The sequence below is a fragment of the Chlamydotis macqueenii genome, chromosome 5, assembly GCF_036417535.1.
Source record: "Chlamydotis macqueenii isolate bChlMac1 chromosome 5, bChlMac1.mat, whole genome shotgun sequence".
In the NCBI taxonomy this organism is placed as follows: domain Eukaryota; kingdom Metazoa; phylum Chordata; class Aves; order Otidiformes; family Otididae; genus Chlamydotis; species Chlamydotis macqueenii.
The window spans coordinates 39,393,307-39,415,415 of record NC_141560.1 but is presented as its reverse complement, the minus strand read 5'-3'; the positions used below and the strand labels follow the sequence as shown (position 1 = coordinate 39,415,415).

General features: G+C 38.7%; 1 protein-coding gene across 2 annotated transcripts in view; it reads right to left on the bottom strand.

Moving 5' to 3' along the window:
• Positions 1-21,785, bottom strand: part of SIPA1L1 (signal induced proliferation associated 1 like 1) — a 161,404-nt gene extending 139,619 nt beyond the window's left edge. For both annotated transcript variants that reach the window (XM_086748948.1, XM_086748949.1), the window contains exons 1-2: positions 21,686-21,785; positions 2,695-2,771 (exon numbers count right to left, since the gene is read on the bottom strand). The gene's annotated coding sequence lies outside the window, so the exon portion shown is untranslated. The remainder of the gene's footprint in view (positions 1-2,694; positions 2,772-21,685) is intronic.
• Positions 21,786-22,109: the final 324 nt, after the last annotated feature.

The window sequence follows — 22,109 nt, the reverse complement described above, 5'->3', positions numbered from 1 at the left end:
ATGAAAATCCTTCCTATTAATAGATGAAAACAAAGGCCTTGTTTTTAGTACAAGACAAACACTCTTCCATTCTTTTTCTACGTGAAACTTAGTATAAAGAACAGTCACTACTCATTTAGTTAAAGAAAAACTCATTCACACAATTCTTTCCAAACATTAGCACATGTACAAAAACACAATTGGGTAGAAGTTGTTAGTGAAAGGTAGGAACAAAAACAGAGTACACAAACACAGATGTTTCAATCCAAGTAAGGAGCAGAACAACATCTAACCATTACCACTGCAGTTCAAGACCTTCACATTCAGACCTGTCTTGCCTCTCACACCGTAGTGATGGGTAAGCAGGGCTGTTCCTGGCTTGCCTCAAACCTTGGCAACCCCCAGCCACCCAGTTCCCCCCAATTTAACAAGCTAAACAGCCTCCTGTGTCCCTTTTCTTTCTCCCACTCCAATACCTGTAATTCCAGCTGAAGCAGCTCTGATTCTAACCCAACTCTCACCTTCCAAACTTTGGCCCTGCTTGTCTCCTGCTTCTCTCAGCTCAGCATCATTTTTCTGGTTTCCAGAAAAGAGAAAACAAAAGGCTGAAGAGGAGGGAAAATTCTTCTCCAGTGCATGCTGCATGTCCTTAGTAGGCCCACTTTATAATAAAGGAATTGCTGTTTTATCGCATAAACACTGTACTATTCTCAAGAGACCACAGTGGGGTCTCTTGAAACAGGAATACTCTTCCATGAGCATACAGCAGCTGGGAAAACATGAGATACCTACATCACAACATACGAAAGGAAATAATTATAGAACTACATGTTTCATCTGAACAGTCTCTAAGACGAGCTGCAGCACAGGATTTATTTTACAGTGGGAAAACACGCAGTTGTATTCTCCTAGGCTTTCATATTTTTCTGCACTGCAAAACAATGTTGATTGTATGTGACTATAGTTTCAAGCTGTCTAAATGCCACCCCATTGATCTATTCACAATCTGCGTTAGGGACAAAACAGATATTGACATCTAGGAGGCCCGGAGGGACTGAGCTGGGGGCCCACATGAAGGCTGGGGCTGCAGTTTAACATTACGGCTTCAGCCCAGTTGACAGCCTGCTGCTGCCAGGAGCAGAGAGACTGAACCCTCCTGTCTCCTCCATTCCTCCCTTCTCTATTTCTGGCCTACAGTCATCTCCTCACATTACAGGCACATTCAGCTTCCAAACCAGTAGAAAACTAACCCAGTAACAAAAACTGAATCAGTCTTTTTGCAGAGAAGATGCAGCAGATCAACTCATGGTACCATAGGTGTGAGAACTAGTAAGAGGAACAGAAGAGAGGAGTAGCAGAAGCAATACTTCAATCTTTCAGGGTACTGCTCACCTGTAATGGAAAACTACCAGCCAGAATTTAAGTCTAGGATACAGTTTACTGGAAGTGTCTGTAAAGATTTTAAGAACTTGTGTATGCCTTCCAAGTTGGAGGAGAAAAAGCAAAATACAGCAGAGGTATACAGAAAACTCATGGCTCAACCGAACTGAAATTAGCCCGCATTACAACGCTCAAAGGAATGTCTCCTTGTGAGAGCAAAATACATTTAAGGGTCAACTTACTCCACAAATTTTTATTGCATAGCTCTTTGTGAAGCTGTTTATTTCCCTGAAAATGAATGTTTCTAAATCGAGAAGAGAAAACTCTCACAATTCCTCTTACTCAAGCTGAAGCAAGCTTTGTCATAAACATGTATAGTCCTTTATCCATACCGTACCATGTACTGCAAACTCCGTCTCAGCAGCTGCTGACTACTGCTGACCTTACTTTGAGTTTCAGAACAAAGCTGACAAACACAATGTTTACGGAACTGATTAACATATACAATGTGCCCAGAGAGTAAGTATCAGTATTTCTAAAAGACGGAAGCTTAGAAGACTGGCCTTCGCAGTACTCGTATCTAAAGAAGCAAATACATAGTTCTTCAGGAATCCCAGTAAACCCCTACTTCTACAATTCAATGTTAATAATGGATCTAAGTGCAAATTAAGATCTCACTGGGTGCCTACCTTCATCTTAATACACCTAGATATTTACACAGATCTGGTTAGCTGTACTCCTGTGATAATCTAAGCAGCTCTGAGACTGCTGGCAAACCAAGTTAAGTCGGCAGCTCACGTCTCTCCCTTTCCTTCCTGCTCAAAATCTCTAAACCAGAAAAATAAATCAACCCCTTAACTCTTCTCCAGTATGGTTCTTACAATCCAGAGTGGAGCTCTTGGCTTTCATTCCTGTACTTATTCCCAAAACACAGCTGTAAAGTATAAAAATCAATTAATAATGTTTTGATATAAGACAGATCACCCAGACACTACACAGGACAGATTTACTACTCTCATTATTAAATAAAACATTCCAAAATCTCCAGAGACTTGTTTTTCACAAATGTTGACAGAGAAGAGTACTGCTTTTATTATCACTGTCTAAGCTTATAATAGAAGCATACTATTCATTTTAAATGACCAAAGCAAAAAAAAAAAAATCTAAGCTTCCCCTGAGCATCCATCATTATTCTCAATTATGAATCAGGAAAGTCATATGTACTCGAATCATCCAGATTTTAAACTGTTCAGACTTTTCTGCACACCCACATTCATATTAATGAATTCAATTAGTTCATATTATGAATTTTATGTTCACAAGACTTCAACTTACAGAAAGATAGTTCCTCCTGGAAATATCACAGGCATTTGAGGAAGGACACAGGAAATCTCTCTTCAAAGATGCAGCACCTGGTAAAACAGAGACAAAAAATAAACAAAATATACAGATAAAATATTCTTGGATAGCCAATGAGATGGAGAATAATATTCCTGAAAAAAAAGAACCTTCCAGAGAGTATCTGCCACAAAATTTCAGCAGTATCAAACAGCAGTACTTTCATAAAAGAATGGTCCAAGCCATGCAGGACATTTAAAAACCAAACAAGTAGTTATCTGCATTTTCCCTATCCTCAAAACCTTTTTCTACTCATTCCTGCTCACTGCTTATAAATCAACTCCTCCCACTTTTCCTTGTCCTATTCCCTCTCTCTTCTTTCCCCTTTTTTCTCTTAAACAGTTTCTGGCTCTTACAGTCCTTCCTCCAAGTCCAGCCCTCTGTCTCCCAGCCTAGCATCTTCTCTTTCCTTTCTGTTCTTCAGCCCCCTGGTATTTGAATCACAATCGTTTCCTCCCTCTGCTCTGCACTGGATGCCAACACAGACAGCACTACAAGTACCGAACAGATTGTCCCTGCACGCTCATTTTGAGACCCACAGCTCACGGAGGCAGATATTTCAGAGGAAAGGGATGTCAGGAGAAGACAGGCTCAGGCACTGCAGCTACCTGTCCAGGTAAGCTCAGGTGCCCTGCCAGCCCCTGCAAAGTCTGGCCAGCGTTACAAACAGTAAGTGAGGCAAAATGAGGCTCCTTCAACAAACTGCCAGAACAGTAAACCTAAATTGAGTGCATTAAATCTGTCCAAGCTTTGTCTTTGGCAAAAAAAGGGCTTGTACTGTGAAAGAGCAGTCCCAGTTTAACAGCCCCTCTCTAAGTTCCAAGGGATGGGACTGCTGGAGCTACTCATCTAAATAACTGCAGATAAAGCGAAACAAAATACTGGGTGTTTTTCCTGCACTGCGAATCTCAGCAGATGTAGGGCTGACCAATGAGCAAGCATGGCCTCTCGTTCAGCAGGAAAGGACAGGACACACAGCTGCAGGCTGCCAGCTCAAGACAGGCTACCCTCATTCATCAGGCAGAGTCACTCAGAAAAGGATCATTTTTAGGCAGTAAAAAAAAAAAAAAAAAAACTTGAGCAAACCCCAACATAACAGGTTAAAGAACAAAACCATACAGCTTCATAACGTGTGGGAGAGTTTTATCCAAATGCATCAGAACCTGTGCTGCAACACAACCCACGGTGAAATACTGGATTAGCTGAACTAAGCAAGACATCCAAGAGATGTCCCCACCCCTAACAAGGCAATACAAGCACATGTGCTGTGCACTGGAGTTCAGATATCACACACCCATTCTCTCACTATTCTTGGGTGAAAAACCCTCAAATGACTATCAAATCAGCAGATGAGGGGAGTAAGGACCACCCTTTCCAAAGGGGGCACCAGCTTAAAAGCATTCAGTGAATTAACATGTAGGCCAAACTCAAGGATGTTCTGTTTAACTTAATTATTTCCATTTGCAACTTCTGTTATGTAAGCTGCCTCCTTTATCCTCTGATGGCTTTACCAGCTGAGGTTTTTGGTTTTGCTTTTTAAATGCGCTTGGGACTTTCAAGAAAACAGAAGAACTAGAACTACAATTTGAAGAGAAGGATTTATTATTTCAACAGCTGTTCACAAGTGAGATTAATTGCACTAATAACAGAGAAAAGAACATAAATAGAAAAATCAACCTTCCCTCAAAAGTGTAACATTTTCCTAAGGTCAGTAATATAATTCTGTTGGTTTAGGTCTTGCAATTTTATTTTTAGCAAATATCCTTAGCTTTTCTTTCTGGTTAAAAAAGGCAAAGTAATTTAAAACTCTGCTGCGCAGCTACATTTTCAGTCCTCCAGCCATTTGGAATTATTTTCTACTTGTTTTGCACTTAAAATGCCTTCCCAGACATGACAGATTAAACAGAAGCCCATGCATCAAGTAGAAGTTATCAGAAAACCTACACAAAAAAAAACCAAACCAAAACATTAAACCAGATTAAATTTGCATCTGTTTGTCTTCCATTGCTCTTTAATGCCTTGATTTCAGCAGCATAATCTATTTCATAGAATTAAATAGAGAGATATAGTATCTTCTTGGGGTAGGGTTTTCAGCTCCCTCTTTGAGTGGTGTAATTGGCAGGACCAGCAAAGGATGTTCAATACTGGTTCAGTAATTCACAGGAGAAATTTGTCAAACAGCAACCATTTAGGAAAAGAGCCATTAAAGATTTCTGGATAGTCTCCAGTCGCCATGGCTTCAGCTTTCAGCACATGCAGCTCTGCTGGAGCTACCTGAACAGACTTTTTGAACCATGGTCTTTTATTAAGTGGTTCCAGGCATCACAGGGGGAGACCTGTCAGCCAGGCAGTCCCAAGATCTGTATTACAGTGTACATTTACAAGATACCTAGCAATACTGTATGATACTGAAGTTACAGCAAGGCTGCTCAACTGACAGATACAGTACAACAAAAATAGTCACACAGGCCACTCATTTGTCTGGCTTTTTATGTCTTTGCAAGCCAAGAACCTCCTTCTCTGCACTCTTTTATAGTGTTCTGACTCAGGAACTGCAGAAAGACATCATACATGCAAGTAGGTGGTTAGCAACACCAACACAGAATTAGTTATTCCCTCCACATCTTCCTGAGTGAAACACCAGTCCAGCAAAGCTCTGCAAGATAGTTTTGAGGGTAGCGGGCTACAAATCAACATTCCTCATCTTTTGTTGTGAGTGTATCTTTTCAACTTTGAAAGATACCAACGTTGCTCTCAAATTCATTAAGAATGAGTTACTTAATGGTGGCTTTCAATAGCATGCTGGCTCAGACAGCCCACATTGATTCTGGATCTTACCCAGGCCATCAAAGCCTAGGTAAGAGAGAAGGCTAAGCCCATGGTGGCACATAGCATCAGTAGCCAATTTTAGAATCTGATTAGATAATTAGGGACCCCAAAGTTCAGCCTGGAAAAGAGAAGGCTCAGAGGAGACCTTATAGCAGCCTTCCAGTACCTAAAAGGGGCCTACAGGAAAGACGGGGAAAAACTCTTCAGCAGGGCCTGTTGTGATAGGAGGAGGGGTCATGGTTTTAAAATAGAGGGAGGCAGATTCAGACGGATATAAGGAAAAAAGTTTTTTTACAGTAAGGGTGGTGGAACAGTGGCACAGGTTGCCCAGAGAGGTGGTGGATGCCCCATCCCTGGAAACATTCAAGGCCAGGTTGGATGAAGCTCTGAGCAACCTGATCTCATTGGAGATGTCCCTGCTCCTTGCAGGGGGCTTGGACCAGACGACCTTTAAAGGTCCCTTCCAACTCTAACCATTCTATGATTCCATGATACTCTAGGGCTCCACGAGGAAGCAGCCAAGAACGTCAGCAAAAGTAACACTCGAAATACATTCTCCTTTAAGAAAACAACAACAAAAAAAACCAACTGATCTTTGAATTAGAAAAATTAACACCCAGTTTAGTCCACCTACTTACAACAATATGTACTAGAGTACATAAATAACTAGTCGCAGTAATTCCTAAACTATTATTGGTTTGCTTTGAGAACTAGTAAAGCACAGCAGAGATCCCAGAGCAATATGAAACAGGGTACATGTCCTTTAACAATAGTGAAGAAGTAAGAAAACACTTAGGTGGTAAGACAAATAGCTAATTCTGTTCCTTAGAAAGATCTGGATATATTGCTGGTGAAAAAATAAGAGGGGTAAAAATCAATTTAAGTTAGAGGAGAAAGATAAATTACAGTCAGGAAGCCACATCAAACCAACATAATATTCTCCCTCGGGAAATGCCTTAGTGAAGCAGCAGGTTTAGTTTATGTAAATAGCACTTCTGACAGTGTTCAACACATCCTGGAGACCACAGATCCAAAATAACCAGTGTAGATAAGCATAACTACTGGAAAAATTGCTTTCAGAGAACTAAAGCAGTGACGCAGTACAAAAAATGGAAGGCATTTCAGGTCAGTCCAGCTAGAACTTTATCTGCAGCAAGTTTTGCTTAGTATTTTCATTAATAATTTGGGTGACCAAACAGAAGCCCCCTTGAAGAATCCACAAATGCCACCAAACCGGTGGGCAGGAGCTGCAAGGAATATGGAGGAGACTATCCTGAATCCAGGTAAGCTTGGGAAATCAGAGATTCTAAAGCTACCTGGATAAATGAACATGCAGGTGAAAGAAAAAACAAATGCAATAAGTCTGAAAGAGATAATTAAAGTAACACTAACACACACATAGAAGTAGCCATCAAGGGAGTAATAAAGCAGAAAACTTGGGGAGCTGTATTGTATCACAGACTAAATAAGAGTCAAACCTGTTGTTCCAGAAAGGGAAATATCATTCTGGAAGCTGTTAAGACTGCTGAGTACAAGAAGCTAAATTAAGTAATTCAAGTCTACTCAATACCATTGTCCTACCTTTGAAATACCACATAGAGCATTCTTATGTATTCTAAGGAACAGATCCCCAGAACCTGGTTCTCATGGTACTGAAAACAGCTGGACAGCAACTGAAAACAACACTTCATTTTCTTAATACAGTTAGGTATATTTGGTTTTCCAAGAGGTGTTTACAATAAATGAAGGAAAAAAAAATATAAAAAGTGGTCTTTGTGTAAATCAGTGTAGACATTCTTTTTTGTGACTTATTTTAAGTGACAACGCACATGCACAGATTTCCCTTCCCCTTCATCTCCCTCCTCAAATAAGAAAATTCCTTCCAACTTCAGTCTCTTCTTTTCTTGGACTCCTTGTAGAACTAATACAAAATACTTGAAACAGAATCAATCAGTGCAGTTACCAAGTTACATAAATGACACTAATGCGAATATCTATATCAATTCTACTGCTTTTTCACATTTGGCAATTCATCTTCAAGCAGTCAAAATTTTAAACCAAGTTTCAATGTGAGGGTTTTTCCTTTTAGAAAGCAGTCACCTTCTGACACTAGCTGATGTCAAAGGCTGTGTTTACACCTTTAATATAAACAATTTAGACTTATAGTTGTGTATGCACACATTTATGTTAGCTCTGATTATGCATATATTTTAGCTCTGATTATATTTTTTAGCTTTGCTGTGAAACAGCAATAATATTCCAACTCATACTTCACCAAATCCCAACATGTATTTACATCAGTACAGACAGACGCGGAGCATCTATCAGAGCTGAACTGTCAGAAGCACATACCAAAGTATTACACCACCTTTAAGCCTTTTAAAGAATTCATTTAGATTTTATACCACCACCACATCAACTCCTTCATGAACATTCCTTTCTGCCAGAAATTTATTAATAGTAAGGTATTCACATACACAAGTTAGTTTCTATGAACTGGTAGATCAAAACAAAGCAGCAAACACGCTCTTATAATGGCCACAAAACTAGAAACAGACAGCATTCCCCTATCCCTTTAAAAATATGTATGCTTATTTGCTAGTTCAGAGATCTGAAAGCCAGAGTAACATAAAAAAGCAGTTTGAAAACCCAAGACTCCTTATATATCATGCAAAAATATTTGCTGAAGGACAGAATGAGACGTTGATTACATCTCCAGGACTGTTCTAAATCATCTATGAAAGTAGGCCAAGAAGTCTGGGTCCAACAGACGTGCATGCATGAGAAGGAATGCAGAACTCCTCCACTGACAGGAAGACCTGCAGTACTGTAAGAGGCAAGAAGGAAATCGCTGCCTTAAGTACAAAAAAAAAAGTGCTATTTCTCTGCTACTATGGATAGAATGTAGTGTTTTCACATATACTAGCACCCATTTTCAGAAACAGAAGTCAAAACATCCGAATTATCCATTTGGTGCGTACAACAGATTTTGTAAAGGTTTAAAAACAAGGCTTCTTAATAGTTTTTTCTCCTTACATCCACATAAACAGAGAAAACATTGGGAATCTGGCAAATAATTTGGAAAACATAAAACAGCATGGTAGAAGAAAGTTACCAACAGGGCGGCACCATTACAGCTGAAGGGAGGTAGGTGCTATGGAAAATAAGGAATAGTGATAGTGTTACCACTGCCCTACAGAAGGCTGATCTCTCTAACACAGTATTTTCAGTCAGAGAAGATTTCTCTAAGTACGCATCTCCTACATTTTCTTATTGAGAACCTGGTGTCTGAACAACCAATGGTGAGCTCTTAGATATTGCCACATCAACCTTATTCACCAACAAGTCTTCACAACCACCAGCTCTCAAGTATGACAAAGAAACTTGTGAAGTCTCAGTGCCTCTACAAAAAAAAAAAACCACCACCAAAAAAAACCACAACACCACTTTATTCAGAGCGATCAATGATTAAAAGAGACAGTAGCATTATTAATATTAATCTCTGGCAAAGTCAGCAGCATAATTCAAAGCTCACAGCTCCTGGTTCAACATTTCCATTTTTAAACAACAGTTTTTCTAAATATCAGGTAAATCTTTAAGAATCCACTCTCTTAACCACAGAACACAAAGAAAAGAAAAAGGAAAAAAAAAATCATATTAGAGAATAAACAGCTATCTAAACATCTATTGAAGTCCAAAAAAAAAAAATCCGAAGCCATTGTAAGATATTTCAGTCTTGAAAAATTAACCAGAGGCCTCAAAGTATCAATAATTTACTCCCTTGGACTGGGGTTTGCTTTTTGTTTTGGGGATGAAGATGGGGTAGTTAAGCTTCTTTTTTTAAGTTATTTGTCAGAATAGACAAATATACAAATTCTGACAAATAAAAGTTAGTTTATTACCGAATTTAGATGTCTGCACCTGTCCAAAGACAAGAAAGGACTATTTGGTTTATATGAAAAGCACAAAATATTGGCCTGTGGGTTACATCTTATATCAATCGCACTGTTATGATAAAGGTAAACGATGCTGAGGTTTCTCCTGTTCTTGCCTGCAACAGCTCTATCGTTACCCTGTACATTCTTAGCAGTATAACTCATGCACTAAAACACTGCAGAAGCTCTCACAGTAGTAAGAGGGACCTAGGAAGATTGTTGATAATACCAAACACCTTCCCTGACTAACAAAGGAATTTACAGCACTGTCTTACACTCAGGGTCTTCTTTGATTCATGTAAACTCACAACAGAATGTTACTGTTAAAGACACGTAAAACTGTTGCCTTTGCTTAAAAAGCACCAGGTCTGCATAACACATAGTTATATGCCTTCTCCACCTCTATTTGTTTAAATATTCTCTAAATTTCTCTACTACCTGAGAAATCCATAGCCTCGGCATCTTCAACACAATTTGCAATTTCTTTGTATGTGTTTTTCTTCAAATAAACATTGAATCTGACTCGTGTCCCCAAAATTTGAGGGAGCTTTATCTGTCATTAAAGAGTATCCTATATAACAAAAGCATCTCCAAGATCATCCAGATGCATGTTCGCCACTAAAAAATACTAATTGTACAGCTATACTAGAGCAATGCTAGATTACAAGCAGGGACAAATTATTCGGTGAATATGGGGTAAAAGTAAAAATAGGGAAATAAAAGTGAGTCTATCAGGACTAAAAAAGCCTAGAAAACTCAGTTTCCTCTTAAATCATACCTAAGCTCCAAAGCGTCTTCCATCTCCACAATTCAATGCTTTTAGGTCCATTCCCTGAGAACTGCTCACACTGCACTCCCCATCAGGGCAATACATTGGATTTCTCTCCTATCAAGCTACCACTCTGCACTAACTATTGGGAACTTAATATCATTGAGATTTGTATCTATCCATCAAACTGACAGGAATCACCAGGTTCAAAAGCTGTTAGGAAAGCCATTAATAAAGCGGGTTTAAAAAACAGTACACAAAAGAAAGAATATTTCTGTCTAGCACAGAAATTAGGGGGTTTTTTTTTGTTTTTAACTTTTCCTATAAAAAAAAAATCTCAATCAAATAAGAGAACAAATCAAAGCATGTTTTATCTGTTCACCTTTGTGACAATGTACTCCTGAAACCTGAAGCTACAAAAGGAAGCATCTTCCAATTATTTTTTCTTCCCATTTGAATTATCTATATTTACAAAGTTAAACAACACATACTGGACATTCATTCTGAATATACAATAGAACACAGATATGTTTTTATGCATAAAATCAACTGTTTTCCAGTAAAAAAAAAAACCACAAACACAACATTTTACAGAATTACTTTCTCATATTGTTTAATGGCTGTAAGAGTTGAACTAGAGATGCACAGAAGTCAGCATAGCACTTTCATGAGGAAGACCCACATGGAAAACGCAAGAATGTGTGAAGAGTTACTGTAAAACAATGAGACAGTGTGCAACACTTATCACTCTGCAAAGCAAAGACTGAAAGGGCAAGCAGTGCCTGGCAGTAGCTAAACTGCATCAGCAAAGAAAGTACTAAGAGCAGTAAGGATTTTCACAAAAACTGGCACCTCCTCACTACTGCACTGTAACCAACACTGAGAAGATATCACCACCACAAAACATGACTCCTGCCATGTTGCTTTCTAAGCAGCACCTCGTAAAACAGACCTCTGCAATCATTTTTTTGTGGTTAAAATAGATGCTCTTTTTTCCTCACTTCCCTCCCTTTAAAAGACACTGCCTTGACAAAAGGAATTCTGTTATTTTGAATTTAAAAAAATGAAATAGTTGATTCAGGAGAAAAAAGAAAAAAAAAAAGAAAAAAAATTGAACCACAGCAATAAAAACTCCAGACTCAAAATCTAGAACAAACACTTTAAATAAACAACCTTAAGCTTATCTAACAGTACATTACCTCCAGTGTTCTCATCATTATTTTTAAATGCTAGGTGATTCCCCTACTTCTGAGCAGGGGGGGAAGGAAAAAAAAAAAAAAGAAAAAAAAAGGCGAGTAGGAGGATGGAATTGGAGATATACCTGAGCTTATCAGCTACTTAATCCAGGAACAAGACTTCTCCAAACATCACCTTCTTGTGTAATTCGAATTATAATATTTTAGGAACACAAGATACAACGTAACATCTCTGTGCCCTCTACGCTTTAATATATTTTACATTTTGGTACTATAAAATTGAAAAGAAACCAAATGTACTCAACATATGATCCTCTACCACAAAGTACAAAACCATTTTGACATAGCTGTTTCCAATTTTTTATAATACTTACTACTAAAAACATTTCAATATACTTACTACTAAAAACATTTCAATATAGTTCTGCAGTTCCTTGTCAAAAGTACTTACTGTACAAACGCTGTTCTTTAAAGAACACTAGATCTGAAATTGCAGGTCTGGTGCACTCGTGCTAAAAATAAACTAATACTGTAAGTCACAAAGTTAAACTGTAAAAAAGCAAGCAAATACAGATTAAATAAGAAAAAGATGAAAACTGTATTTTATGCCTAGGCACAGGAGCTAAACTAAAAAACATGAGAGAAGGCTATTTTTTAATTCATATTGGCCATAATTAAGATGGTTTTGAGCTGCACAGGCAATCTGAAGGCCAAGCACAAGGTAATATTTCAACGCCTCACCAGTCAATTTAGAACTGGAGCATAATCACTGCATAGGTATTAACACAGAATAAAATTGGTTTTTAAGCAAGTAGTATTTGGAGTTGAGAGGACATAGCAGGCAGCAGTCTCTATAAGGCTAAAAGCTGCAGCACCAAACTCAAAGGTCGGTTCTATTTGAAAAAGGGAAGAGAAAGGTAGCAGTTCTCTATGGCTTACCACAGGACAAAGAAGAAACTCCTCATATTTTTGCCATAATTCCACTATGGCAAAAAAAAAAAAAAAAGTCTGTCAGGACAAAACAAAACCAGTACCTGTAGTCCTCTGGTTATAAAAAACTAAGCAGCTTTTGTGGCACCTCAAAATTTCGTCTGATATTTGCTGACACCTTCCCTACTAGAATCTCACAGTATGCATTAATACAGTCTTGCTGTTTCCCATATGCATGGTAAAGCTCTAAGGGTCTCAAAAGATTTTTTACATTGATTTGCTTTAGAATTCACTCAACTAAGGCTAAATCTCCACTTTCATTTAATAGGCAAAATTAGAAAACAGCTTAAATCCTGATTACATAAACCATTAGAAGGTCAGCCATAATCCTCTTTGCTCTGCAGACAAACAATTCCAGAAGTGACCTTAGAGCACCAAGACCACTTTGTTCATTGTGTGGACTGAAGGTAGGTAACTGCACAGCTATCCTGGAAAAATGAATAGCCATAGTATTTGGTGAACATGAATTAACAGTAAAAACAGGTAATAAAAGGCAGTAGGCGTGCCTTGGACATGTCATAGAATGGTTAGGGTTGGAAGGGACCTTCAAAGGTCATCTGGTCCAACCCCCATGCAAGAAGCAGGGACATCTCCAACCAGATCAGGTTGCTCAGAGCCTCATCCAACCTGGCCTTGAATGTTTCCAAGGATGGGGCATCCACCACCACTCTGGGCAACCTCTTCTGCTGCTTCACTACCCTTTTACTGTAAAAAGTTTCTTCCTTATGTCTAGTCTAAATTTACCCTCTTGCAGTTTAAAACCATTACTCCTTGTACTATCACTACAGGCCCTACTAAAAAGTCCCTCTGTCTTTCCTGTAAGCCCCCCTTAAGTACTGAAAGGCTGCAGCAAGGTCTCTCTGGAGCCTCCTCTTCTCCAGGGCGAACAAACCCAGCTCTCTCCGCCTGTCCTCATAGGAGAGGTGCTCCAGCCCTCTGATCATCTTTTTAGCCAGCATTATTCATCTGGGGTAAACATAGGAAAGTTTTAAGCCCTAACCATGAAAACAGGGGCCCAAACCCTGGAAAATTTTACATGCTGCAATGATTCACAGCTCTGAAGCATGCACTGTTAGGTGGCTGTACCAAACAGATAATCAAATATGATAAGTAGATCCATTACCAATACTACCCAGCATTTCTCAATTACTTGCAGAATTCACTAGACTGAAAACTACAAGGATACTGATCAATTTCTACTCCAACACAAAAAAAAAAAAAGCCCACAACACCACCACTCACCCACATACAGCAGTAGCAGTTATTCTTAAGAGAACACTGGTCCTTTGTCACACCACTGTATAAAATTTCTACCTTCAGTACCAAATGCCATTCTATTCTTTCCAATTAAAAAAAAAAAGCTACTGCAGAATTAGAAAGGACAGGAGGAAGACACGAAGAGCAAAAGAGTACTAGATTTCCTGATTCAGGAAGTCCCGAGCTAGAAGTCGGGAAGTAGAAGTCAGGAGCTAGAAGTAAACCTACGGCTACAAACCTGTCCTATTGTCCTGGTTTTGGCAGGGATGAAGTTAATTTTCCTCTCAGTAGCTGATGTCTTTTGGATTCTGGATGTGAAGAATGTTGATAAACACCCTGACATTATGAGTTGTTATTAAAGAGACCAAGAACACTGTCCAGCTTTCCAGGTCTCACTAACATGTAGGAAGCTGGGAGGGATACAGCCAGAATAACTGACCCAAACTGGCCAAGGAGTATTCCATGCCATAAATGTCATGCTCAGTGTAGAAGTGGGAGCTGGCCAGGAGGGGGAAAATAGATTTCTTCCTCTCACTCCTTTGCTTGCTGCTTGGGACAGGCTGTATCTGTCACTGGGACACTGGGTGGTGAGAAATCGTACGTTGTCCATTTTGTATATTTTAGTATTCTTATATTTTGTTATTGTAATTTTCCTTTCTATTCTAGTCAACTGTCTTCATGTCAACCCCTAAGTTCTCCTTTCTTCCCAATTCTCTCCCCCATCCCGCTGGGGAGAGGGAGGGTGAGTGAGAAACTGTGTGGTGACCAGGGCAAAACCACAACACACCTATATCCCTCCATTTGCATCTGCTGCTGTGCTCTGTCAGGGGCAGCACCAGTAGGCTAGAGGGAGCTTTGACCTGATCAAATACAGTAAGCTAACTGTAATATTGGATTTCTGGATGAAAGACAACAGTTAAGATTTTCATGTATGACAAAACACATATAACTTGTCCAAACATTTAACCAGCTCTTTTGAATACCTTTCCAGTATGTCATACAGTCGCAAGCCTCAACATTCCTTTTTACATCCAAGCCATTTTAGAAAAAGCAAAGCTAAAAAACCCTGATTAGCCTGTACTAATGAAGAAATTAGACTGTTTTGCAGAATAATCCAAGCGAGCGCTTGGCCCACAACTTAATTCCACAGCAAAAATATTAAATAGCTGCTGCCTTTACCTGCTCTTTCCTCTCAAGTTTTCAGTCTTACCAAACCCACCTCCGCTTCCCTTTTATAGTCAAGGACAGACACTACGAGCAAAGATTTGCAAAAAACACACACCTGTCCCCCTTCACTCCCTCACAGCCGAACATGCAAATGTTTAAAGAATGTTACAAGCTTCTGATTCCAGATTAATCTCAGCTGGAAAGGCGCTTGCACCCCAGTCGTTTTGCAGCTCATCCTCTTTCCAAACAACCTCCTCCCAACAGCCAACCGTTCCCAGAGACAAGAGGCTATAGCGGCAGTTACCCCTTCTCAAGGAAGGAAGAGTGCGCTGGTTCTCAGCTTCAACCTTTCTCCTCAGCTAGCCTCTACAAAGAGCTCTAGCATGGGTGCTAGAAGGAAGGAAGAGAGGAATAAAAAAATAAAGTTATGCTGAAAAAATAAATGTCTAAAAGCAGTAAGAAAATAAAGAAAAAATAACAGAGCAAGAAAACAAAAGAAGAAAGAGCACAAAGGAAAAAATAGTATTAAAGTTAGACTGGAGCTTAAACAATGATTATTCAGTGCTTCCTCATATTCTGAAAAATCATATTGTACTACTACACATACACACACACACTTACAGCACCTCCGGGCTATGGGCTTTACAAACACATTACCAACAGCACAGCAGCACGAGAAGCAAGAACAGCAGTGGCTCTTCCCCTATGGTGTGACTGTCACACAAAGAAATCAAGGTCTTCAGGAGCCACTCTACACCAATACTGACAAAGCTAGTTTAAAAAAAAAAAAAGAAAGAAAAAGATGATGCTGTTCTCCAGTGTTTCTTTTGCATCACAGCTACCCAAAGCAGAAGCAGGACCAAGTAAACAGGTTGGCGCAAAAAAAAAAAAAAAAACCACAGATGAGGAAATAGGTTTCTTGCCTTTATTTTGTGTGCATATGGAGTGGAGGAACTGAGTACTGGCCAGGCCAGCACAGCTCTAGATGCAGCCTAGAGCGGCTGACACATCGAGACACTCAGCCTCACACATGAAAGGACACTGATGTAGATGAAGGACAGGACCATCCTCTCACATAGTCTGGGAAGGTCTGCACATACACAAAACACTCAACAGCAATAAAAAAAATCTACCACATCACATCCCAACTTAAAGTTGAAAAATTGGTTGGATAAAATTAAAAGACTTTGCCACCCTGGACTTCACAGTTTAGAGAAAATTATCCTCTTCTATGATTTCTAAGATACATACATGAAAAAAAAAAACCTTAATGAGATTTAATGAGAAATCTCGCTCCTTTGTCTTCTATTCTTATTGGAGATGTTCAGGAATGGGAAAGCTAGCAGCTCAAACACAAGTTAAACCATTCTGCTTACTTCCGTAAAAATACCATACATAAAGCCAAAGCTGAGTTTTCAACTACCCTAACAAGTTAGAAAATTGTTTGCCACTTCTGCAAACTATAAGCTTCCTTTTGTTTTAAAAAATGTGATTAATAAGTTAAAAAAGACTCAGTGAAATTAAATACTAGTGGTATAAAGATCAATAAATAGCAAAGCTTCACAGTACTGAAGAACCCTATCTTAGCACCACGCCTTCATAAATGGAAATTACAGAATTAACTAGCAACTGATGACAAATTAATCTAACAACATATAGAAGACATAAGACTAAAGAGACCAACATGCTAAAAAACCTATACAAATTACAATTAACAGGAAATACTCTTATTTATTACTACTAATGTGAAAGCTCTACAGCACCATTCACATTATGATGTGTATATACAGGTACGCTATGCTATATACATAAAAAGACATGACTAACGCCTTACAGTGATGGGATCTGTACAGCTACCATCATACTGCCTGCTAGACACTGATCTTTATCTCTCATCAAATGGCGCAAAGTTGTGGTCTTGCATTACACATAAGTAGCAAATACAATCAGCCTTCAAAGTAAGCTGATCTCTGATCTCTAATGGAAAGTATGAACTCTGATCTTCACAGGCGACAGCTTTGTGCTTTACTCCAATTTACCAGTTGCTTCCTTGAGTCTGTGTACACAACAGAAAGCTTGCAATACCTAGTTGTTCCTGATCTTATGCAATCCACGAACGTTTAACAAGAATATCAAATAAGAGAATAAAGCAGTTATGCTACTTCATTTGGCACAGAGAGACTGCAATTAGTTCTTGATTTTACAGTTCAAGAAGGATACTGAAAAACCAGCAGAAAAAAAAATATTAAAATGCCTATAGGAAGAACACAGAGAGAAGAGAATGAAGGAATTTAATCTTTCACCAGAGATATGAAAGAACCATCAGTGACTGGAAACCACACCTGAATAAATTCAAGCTAGAAATGAGGCTGCTTTTGTTTTCAGATAGACGGAATAATTTAAGAATCGCTCATTTCCAAATTCCCAGAAATAAAAATAAAGCAGAAAAATAACACTAATAGTAAGTGGCAGAACAGGAATGAAGTTCACAGTTCCCAATTCCAATTATGCTACTCTATGTTCCCTTCATCTGGGGGGGTTTGATGGGTGGGTTTTTTTGAGGGGGTAGTGGTGTTGTTTATTAGGGGAGTTTTTTGTTTGTTGGTTTGGTTTTGAGGTTTGTTTTTCTTAATTCAGTCCATGAACTTACTTTTCTTCCCTGCTTCACAGACTCCACTTCTGTTCCGTGTCTCAGATTTAATTGCCAATTCTTATTACTAACTTGAAAAATGAAAAATATTTTAACTGCAGAAATCTGTTTCTACTGAAGTTTAAGAAACACAGCACGTTGTACTTTAGTAACACGCAAGCTGAGCCTTGAAATACCAAGGTTGCTCGTTCTTCACCAGTCCCACAAAACCAACTACAGAAAACACCCTGTTTGTTACAGTGTACATTTGTAATCATACATAGTACTAAATATATAGTTACTAGTTTTAAGTTATACTACATTCCACATTTTAAAGGTAAAACTAGGAAAAAATTCATACACAGAATAATATATATATATTTTTTAATCTACCAACAGCTCTAGCTCTCCACATTTATGCAAGCTACAGAAGTCAATAATATGAGTTTTTAAAAATGTATTCCATTTCCTGGGCACAGGATTACAGTGATTAAGCACCCAGACTCCTTGACAGCCTCAAACAGGCTATGTTAAAATCCATGCGGTTAAATCCCTGCAATATTTTTTAATCCAGCCTAGCCAGATTAAAGCTAACTTGGGTGTGCCGACCATTTTGAAATTGGGAAGTTTGCATAGCATATGTAACCTCAATCTTGCCCTGCCTAGTCAACAGGTGCCCATAACAGAGTGTGGATCATTACAATCCATACCACTAAGTCTTCAGTGATTCTGGACTAAGAAAACAGCGATCAAAGCATAAAACCCTTGCCAACTTATGGGTAGCCAAAAATTAATGGATCCGGGCTTCTCTTTTCACCCACTCATATACACTTAGTTTCTGAATATACGATTATTTCAGTCTCATACACAACGAAATGCAGGTGAGACTTTTCTCATGAACGCCCATTTCCTATCCTAACAGACATATTTAGCTATTAAGAATCATTATCCAGTTTTGCTGAACAGTCCAATTGCAATTCTCCAGTTCTACAGAACATTGAATCTCCTAGCTATCACATGCCAACTTCTGGTAATTCACAACACTGTTTTTAACATAAAAGAAGGTAAAAAACCACTAAGTACTTCCTATTTCTTTTCCATTTTAAGATAATAACTGTAGTTATCATTGTAATACCCACAGTACAAAAATATAACGAAGGCAATCACTAACTTGGGAACACACATGCATCAATCAGTGAGAGTATTTAATACTCTTGTTCCTTTTGTCTCTCAGGTGCATGTGTGCACAAGTACACACACATGCATGCACACAAAATACATACATACACTCCCCAAGCAACATTTAAGGAGGCCAACACTGTAAGGACTAATTGCAGGGGCTTTTCCTAACTTTCTTCAGGCTCCTCAGGGAAACAGCTTGAAGTACAGACCTACACAATTCTAACAACAGAAATCCTTTGTATAATCACCAACTAAACCTTGGGGAAATTTTTGAAAAAGAAAAAAAGCCAAAAACCTGCAAAATGTAAGAAAGGAACACAACTCTGTACATCTCCTCTTGGCCATTCAGAGAAACAGTACCCATACAGCTGCCATCTCCCATTGCAGGGAACACAGCACTATGTACTCTTAAATACATCCCTGTGAAAGAGCAAGGACCACCGAGGAAAATGTTTCCCATCTCAACCTCACCTCACACAACCAGGCCTTATTACCAGTGAAAGATAAATGAAGCCCAGGGCTTCAACTTGACAACAGGAAACGAAAAGCACTGATAAAATCAGCAGCTTTAAACATTATCCTACAAAATATAACTTAAGGTCAACATCAGCCACTCAGGCACAGTGACCATCCCTTCCTCTTTCCTCCCCTGAGTGCAGGTCAAGGAGAAATAAGTAGCTTCAGGTTAAGTTCTACGCATGATTTTACAAGTTTTATTCTGTTCATATTAACAGAAGAATGTGAGGAATCTAATAAAACTAATTTTATGCTGTTGAATGTCTTGCACCTAAATATACTTACAAATCCAATTAGATTCCATATTTGAAACATAAGCAAAAATCAGCTTTATTGGAGCATGTTACTATTTCTAAAAAAAAAAGTTACATGTTAACACGGATATGCTTTATTAAAATGTTTAATTCCCAACTTTAAAATTTGTTCACCAATTTCAGTAAACAAGACTGGGTCTACGAGCTTATGAGTTCATAAACAACCAGAACTGTTATTAGTGAAACAAATTAAGTTTTAAATACAACTTTGTATAAATAGATTTGTTATGAGCTGGAATTTAATGATTTTTTTAAAAAATTCCACTGGGAAACAATTTCCATTAGTGAACAAAATATGCATATGTATAATAAAAAAAATAACTTACCATCTTCAGTAAGTATTTCAGTGGTATAAAATGGTGAAACCATCACTGGTAAAAATTAATTTAATTACTTAGACATTGTTTAAGGAAAATATGCAAAAAAAAAACGCAAACTGTGGAATCTAAACATAGCAGGGGGAAAAACTGTTCACTTACTTTCCACTAGTAAGTTAAATTAATAGCTAAGAGACTGCTTTTACTTCATCACTCAAGACAGACCTTTTTCACTGTCCATGCCCCATTACACAGTGTTTGGGATCAAAATGTGTCTCTTAGGATCGCAAACTTCAAAACAAAACAAACTTTTGTATGGTGTGGTGGGAAAGAGATGGACACAATATCATCTCCTCTGTCTGTAACTTTGAGCACTACATATCAAAGAGAAATCACAATAATGATTGCATGTCCAACTCAACACTAAAGATGGTGTCAAGTGAAAAGGCAAGATAATTCAAAGGGAAAGATAAAATAATTAAAACAGCCTTTTCCAAGGCCTCCTCTAGATCCATGAACAAACATATTTGTTTCCAATATATATATGTCCTCTGAAGGAAAGATTTTGTTGCTACAATAAATCAAACCTCAGAGGCTAACTAGTGCTCTGCCAACAAAAAGGCAGCTTTGCTGACAGTATTTCAGAAGAACAGATTTAAATTGACACTTTCAATACAACAACATCATCCAGAACAACTGCAGAGGGCAGATTCTCTCAAGTAAGAAACCTATTTGTTTCTCTAGACATCCTACAGACTGACAAACTGATGTTACAAGAGAGTTTCTTCTTTAGTATAGCAATGATTACTACACTGCTTGTCGTTTCCAGACTGGACTTCCTTTGCATATCCTACACCCATAGCTTCCAAAATTTGTTAATATAAAGATCTTTAATGATCTGTTCAGTGGAGGGGGCTGTGATTTTACTGTCCGGTTGCAAATCAGCTTAAACTGATGTAAGTTCAGAACTCAATGCTGCTCTCTCCCTGCAGCCCCTACCAAGTATTCTGGTCACCTCCCTTCAGGCAGCACCATGGCTTGTGCAACATGTTGAGTTAATGTAGGAAGCTGATTTGCCTGAAAACAAACATCTTTGCAAAACCAACACCACTGGTCCCCATTCCTCCTCCCCCCAAAAACCACACACTACAATTTTCCGACCTTCTTGAACCAGGTCATTACACACCCACAAAGGATTTGCATTTTTGATACAAGGCAGAGGGTAAGGCTATGTGGGCAGAACTGCAGCATCTCATGCTTGCAGCATCCCTTTTATCTTTTCACAAACTCCCAAAGAACATACTGTATTTCTCTGTGAAAGGATAGATCATGCACTAGAAGTCATTCCTCTTCAAGAATCAGGCACATTCAGAATAATCAACCCTTTCTTCCTTACAACACAAGTGTAGTTTCACAAGTAGATTAAAAGAAACCACCTATGAGAACTATAGTGTTTTAGAAAATGTGACAAAACCAGGCATTCTGTCACAGCCTGAAAAGAGTCCAACCTGCTTTGACAAACACTTCTACAAACACCTAGTAGAAAAGGGGGGAGGGAGTAGCTATCTATTACCCTTGCATCTCCTCCCTAAAAAAAGCTCTCGCATATACAGGATGCATTCAGCAACAGACTGGGATACAGTCTGGCACTCGGCAGCAGCCAGCCTACCCGGGCAAACCATTCTGCTGGAGACCACCCCTCCTCTATGCTGCATGAAACACTACGTGCTATCAGCAGTCACAAAGCCAACATTGATTTTGCAGCAGCTAGCACTACTCCAAAGGGTAACTGTCAGACAGTACAGGGAGTGGAGCATGCACTCTTACCTGGCCAAATTCCTGAGAAGGCAGGTGCATGTGCAGCTTCAACAAAAACTCCCAGTGGCTGCCACAACCAGCTTCAGATAAATCACAGCACAGTGAAATCTAGAAGCAGAAAGACCACGTGTATGAACAAAATTTGAGTGGAAAATGAACAAGTGAAATCTTTTTAAAAGGCAAAGGGTATTGTGGAAATTGTGCTTGTAAGACAACAGAAGCAAAGACGACTTATAAGCGAACCTATTACGTTTTTGCAGCTAAACATCCTCATCTCAGACAGTCTGGATGAGTTTCTCACTGTAACAATCCCCATTTTTCTTTTATTACCCTTTCTCTGAACTAAGTTATTTTCTTCCAGAACACATTCTGCCTAGCATTTGGAGAGTCAATAAACATTTGGTTACACCTGAAAGAAATGGGACATTTAGCA